Genomic DNA, 6,000 nt, shown 5'->3' on the forward strand with positions numbered 1-6,000 from the left:
TGCTAAGATATATTCTGAGAACATTATAACAAACAAATTAAATATTATGTATAAGTTAATATTAGATAATATAATAAACATACTTCAGAATTTTGCTAGCTAAACACTAAAAAGGTAAATTTATTTCATTAAACATGTGAGCTTCCTCATTTAGACGAAGCTGGAATACAAAGGAAAAGATTTGGTTGACCATCTTAAATAAAAAATAAAAATATCTGAAACACTTATTGCTGAAATATTGGACATTAAGCAGCAAAGGAGAGTAACCAGTGGGAGTAGGAAAATAAGCGGAGGAGCCCAAACATAGTCCTTCTGTAGTTTCCACATAGCAGTAAAGTGAAGGAAATCCTAGAGCTTGGTGGGCTGCCTACATTAAAAAAACAGAGCTGAGAATTTGGAAAGAACAAAGTGACCAGAATTCACAGGGCAGCATAGCAGACGAGAGCATGCAGCTTACATACCTGCAGCTTACATACATACATACATACATGCAGCTTACATACCTGAAATATCCAGAGCTCTTCCCTCTGGTAACAGATACATACAGGTAAGTATACACACTTAAAACAAGCATTTAAATCTAGGAATGAAATGACAGAACTGGAGCAACATGAACAATTTTTGTAAATGACATGGGACAGGATACAGTTTATTTTTCTAACTACTACATTAAAGGTATAATAATGGGCTCTTAAAAATAGGCTACTACAAAGTATACTCAGAACTGCACAGCCTCAATGGTGGAGCAAGGGAGGAGCTTGACTAAATGTTGCTTTGGCACCATACAAAAAATAATTTTAAATTAAGTTTGCAAAATATACTTGTTTAAAATGCCTGTTGTCTAGGCAAAGGTCAATAACAAATTATATTAATACAAAAGACATTCACAGACCCAAAATAAAAATTCATAATATCAATCATTCAAATAGTAGGCATTCTAGAAGCAGAAAGACACAACTGAAGAAGAAAAATATCAGTAAAATAAGACTAAGGAAGAACTAACATAGATGAAAAAAATCAACAGATGAGAATATGAAAACAGCATTCCATATTTTGTTAAGATAGAGGAAACCATGAGTCTGCTGAACACGGCATGGTAGATATTAAAAGTAATAAATAAAAATTCTAGAGATGAAAATTATGCCAAAGGTAAGAATTTTAATGCATATCATAAATATTAGAAGAAATAGTACAGAAAAATTAGTGAAATAGAGGGTACAGTAATACAAAGGTATTTCAAAAAGCTTAAGGAGAGTTGAAGTAAAAGATGCATATTTTGGTGCAAAAATTTAAATTGTGTAGTTTCTTCATGTCATACATTTCCCATGAAATTCTTGAAGATTCTTTACTTGCATGGAATTCAATTTTTTGCAAATAATAAGCTTATCTTCTAAAAACTATTGTACTTATTTGAATGGCAGAGAGACACAGAAAGTCATTAGAAGAAGAAGCGAGAAATAGATATGCAGATAGAACATCTGTCTACCGGTTCACTCCCCAAATGGCCACCGGGGACAAAGCGGAGCAAGGATCAGAACCAGGTGCCAGAACAAAATCTATACCTTCAGGCAGGAATCCACTGATGTGAACCATCAACATTGCCTCCCAGGCTCTGCATGTGTGGGAAGCTGGAGTCAGTAGCCAGAGCTGAACTCAAACTTCAGCATTTTGATATGGAATAAGGGTGTCTTAACTACTCGGTTTATGATCTCTCCCTAACTATATCTGTTAATTCCGTTTCCCGTAAACTTCTGGAAGTACTCTTATATATGTAGGAGAAAAGATTGAAAAAATATCAGAACATCAGGAAATCGTAGGATAACTTTTTTTTTTTTTTGGACAGGCAGAGTGAACAGTGAGAGAGAGAAAGAGAGAGAGAAAGGTCTTCCTTTTCCATTGGTTCACCCCCCAATGGCCGCTGTAGCCGGTGCACCATGCTGATCTGAGGGCAAGAGCCAGGTGCTTCTCTTGGTCTCCCATGCGGGTGCAGGGCCCAAGCACTGGGGCCATCCTCCACTGCACTCCCGGGCCACAGCAGAGAGCTGGCCTGGAAGAGGGGCAACCGGGACTAGAACCCGGTGTGCTGGCGCCACAGGCGGAGGATTAGCCTACTGAGCTGTGGTGCCAGCCAATTATAAGATAACTTTTAGCACCTAATAGAGTTGTTATTGTGGTTCCTAGAGAAAGACGGGGATTGGAAAAAAGAATACTAGAACGGTGACCTAATTTTTTTCAAATTTGTTTGAAATCATAAATGTGTACATATAGACAAGAAGCTTAACCAACCCAAAAGAAGGACCAAGAAGAAGGAGTATCAAAATGAAATTGCTTAACAGCAGAGATAAAGAGAAAAATCTTAAAACAGTTCACAGTAAAAGAAGCCTTCTGCATAGGACAGAGGTGAAAATGACAGCTGATGTCTTATTTGACTCAATGAAAGCCAGAAGGCAGAGCAGAAACATTGTTAATGCACTGAAATAATTTAAAAATCTGTCAACTTAGAGTTTTATTTTCAGTAAAAAGAATCCAAAAACAAAGGTAAAATAAAGATAATTTGAGAAATAAAATTGTTTGAAAAGTGTCATCATGAACAGTACAGGCACATTCCAAGAAGCACTAAAGAAGGAACTGATATCTGATGGAAACAAGGATTTTTTCCCGCAAAAAGGAAGACTGCCAGAAATGTTTATACATAGAGGATATTAATAATCCTTAATAAAATTTTATTTTAAAGATAATTGACAGTTTAAGGGCTAAAATAGTAACATTTTTTCTTGAAGTTCTATACAGGACAACAAAAACACAGTATCTTGGAGGGGAGATATGAAGATATACAGTTTTAACAGGCTTATTCCCTATATAAAATGTTATAATATTACTTGAAGGTTGATGATATAAACTACATATGCTATAAGTCATGAAGCAGATATTCAAAACAGAGATATACATATCAAACTGTGAAGGAATTGAAATAGTATTAAAAATACTCAGCTCAAAACAAGCAGAAAAAATAGAGACAGAATTTTCTGAAAGGCTTGGATAACACTAATCATTAAAAGGATCTAGTGACATTTATAAAATATTAACCCAGATAATAGGAGAGTATCTAGTTTTCAAAAGTGAAAATAAAGCATTGTATAACAATATTGATCATTTTTGGAGGGAGTAAGTCAAAACCAATAACTTTAAGTCGGTTTAAATCATATAAATTATATTCTTTGATCACAGTCACTAAACCAGAAACAATTAACTGAAAGATATCCGTAAAGCCAAAATATTTGGAAAACAAATAAAGCATTATTAAATAATCCTAAATTCAAAATAAAGCTTCAGGTGAAATTAGACAATATTTTCAAGAGAATAAAAACGCAAGCAATGTTTGCAGATTATATAGAAAAGAAAAATGTTTTTAAGTCAGTGATCGTCTATGCAAATTTAAGAAACAAGAAATAGAAAAGCAAATCAAAGCTAAAGTGAAGAATAAAGTAGATAATAAAAACTAGAAGGAATTCAGTAAATTATTGTGCAGAAAAAAGTAGTGAATATTCAGTTTTAAGTGTCTGACTGTTACCTCCAGAACCTGCTCAGTTTTGTAAGTCAGAGCCACGTCCAGATTTCCTACCACTGGACATGTTTTAGTCACCTTGGGACATCATCAGACTCCAACACCAAATAGTATAGGCAGTAGAATTTCACTACCTAGTAGCATTCTAACTTCTCCAAGCTATGTGAACTTGTCTCCAACTGTAGTGAAGATGAATTCTATGATGCTGAAGAATTTCACCAAAGTGGCTCATCCCCAAAACACTTAATAGATTCTTCTGGATCTGCCTCCATTTTAACACAAAGCAGCATAGAAAGTAGTCTGAAGCATCTAGAAATTATAGTATCACTTAATTCTTCGGTGTCTAATGGAATAAGTGATTCCTTTTTGATTCACAGGATGAAAGAGATGATGCCAGAGAGGCAGGCTCCGTGAAAAAGCAGCGGAGTGTTATCATGTACATCTGATCATAGGTTAGGCTTGGAATGGATCCAGCTAAGGTAGTCCTTCTACCGATTGAATGCAAAATGTATGCAGACATTTTGCACATCTGAACCTGTTTGTGAGCATTAGTGACCAGAAAGATCCCAGGGTTTGAATGATTTATGTTGTGAAATTGTACTTCTCAGACTTTCATGCAGGAAGGACAGGATCGGTTGTCAAGACATACAACTCCATTTTAGGCGAGATCTTTCATTGTTACTGAACACTATCAAATGTTACTGAAGAGAACACAGAGCTAGTTTTGGAAGGACTGGTACCCTGGCTTTCCAAAAAACAATGCAATATTCATGACTGTACAGGTTTCCCATCATCCATCATTTCAGCCTTTTATGCTGAGTGTTTCAACAAGATACAATTCAATTCTCCTACCTGGATCAAATCCATATTCCTTGGGATGTCACCTGGCATGCACAAGATAGAGCAGGGCTGTATCTCATGTCTAAACTGTGATAATGTGGCTGGTGCTATGGCACAGTAGGTTAAAGCCCTGCTCTGAAGCGACAGCATCCCATATGGGCACCAATTTGAGTCCCAGTTGCTCCTCTTCCAATCCAGCTCTTTGCTATTGCCTGGGAAAGCAGTAGAAGATGGTCCACATGCTTAGGCACCTGCACCTGCACCTGCACCTGTGTGGGAGACCCAGAGGAAGCTCCTGGCTCCTGGCTCCTGGCTTCAGATTGGTGCAGCTCAAGCTGTTGCGGCCAATTGGGGAGTGAACCAGCAGATGGAAGACCTCTCTCTCTGTCTCTACCTCTCTCTGTAACTCTGTTTCAAATAAATAAAATAAATCTTAAAAAAATAAATTGTGATACTCATGTTTCCTGTGATTATGAAAGGTGTATCCTCATGGTGCCCTTAGTGGAATTAGGAAAGTGCAAGATTAATTATTACAAAATAGGCTATAGTGAAAATATTGTCTTCCATTCTAAAACTTTCTATGGAGACAAGAACACAGAATCACTGCCGAGATTTCTTTTTCTCTAAATTATAAGAGGTCTTTCTGTTCAATTGAAGGGGAATGTAATGGTGTAATGTATGCAACATATCCAACAAAGGAAAATACACTCTTCAAGGATACAAAGAAGTTGCCCATAAAGAAGAAAGTCAGGAAATTGAAAGATCAAAACGAGTAGGAGTAGCACTGTCTTTGGAATTATGTCACTTTCAATTTAAAAATCAGAGAAATTGATGCAGCAACTGAAGCAAGCACAGACTTGAAGAAAAGATGAAAAAAAAAAAAAGCCTGAGAAAGGGAATTCAATGGGAGACAAGGGTATTTCATGAAGATGGAGAATATTGTGTTTATGATGAACTGAAACATCTTGATGCTGCCAAACACTAGGTTGGTAAATACAAAGTTTACACCTGATGAGCAGGGTGTAATGATCAGTGGGTGTCATCAGGCAACAATCGTTCTGCGGGAGATCCTATTCATTCCTTTCTTCTTGCAGTGCTTCCTGTCTCAGGATTCTGGACTTCCTGATGCAGATAAGCAGTTACAGCAGGAAAAGCTACCCTTTCTTCCTCTGTGGCAGTTACAATTTTGACTTCAGTCCTGAGAAAAACTTCAGGTTTTTCAAACAAGATGTCTGCTTTTTTTCTAAACCCCATGCTCTGAAAAGAATTTATAAATCCATGTCTCAAACTCTGCTTCTAGTATTGTATTGAGATACATAACATCTGTTTCCTAGTTCAAGTAATCTTGGAAGGTAGGTAGGTAGGTAGATAGATAGATAGATAGATATAGATGTAAATGTAGATGTAGATATATACATACAAATATGTTTGGGATTTTTTTTCATAAATACTCTACTATAGATATCAGTTTCTTAGAGACATTTTAGAAATTTGTGCAATGCACTTAAAATCAAGTGTTAACAAAATTTTATGGTTTCTCCTACAATAACTTTTATTTTGGAGTTGAACTGTTGTTTAGTTGTATGTAACCCTGG

The 6,000-nt window shown here is 36.2% G+C and overlaps 1 pseudogene; it reads left to right on the top strand.

Moving 5' to 3' along the window:
* LOC133770994 (oxysterol-binding protein-related protein 9-like) overlaps window positions 1-5,390 on the top strand; it is a 101,738-nt pseudogene extending 96,348 nt beyond the window's left edge.
* The last annotated feature ends 610 nt before the right edge of the window (window positions 5,391-6,000 follow it).

Source organism: Lepus europaeus, chromosome 12, assembly GCF_033115175.1.
Source record: "Lepus europaeus isolate LE1 chromosome 12, mLepTim1.pri, whole genome shotgun sequence".
Lineage (NCBI taxonomy): Eukaryota > Metazoa > Chordata > Mammalia > Lagomorpha > Leporidae > Lepus > Lepus europaeus.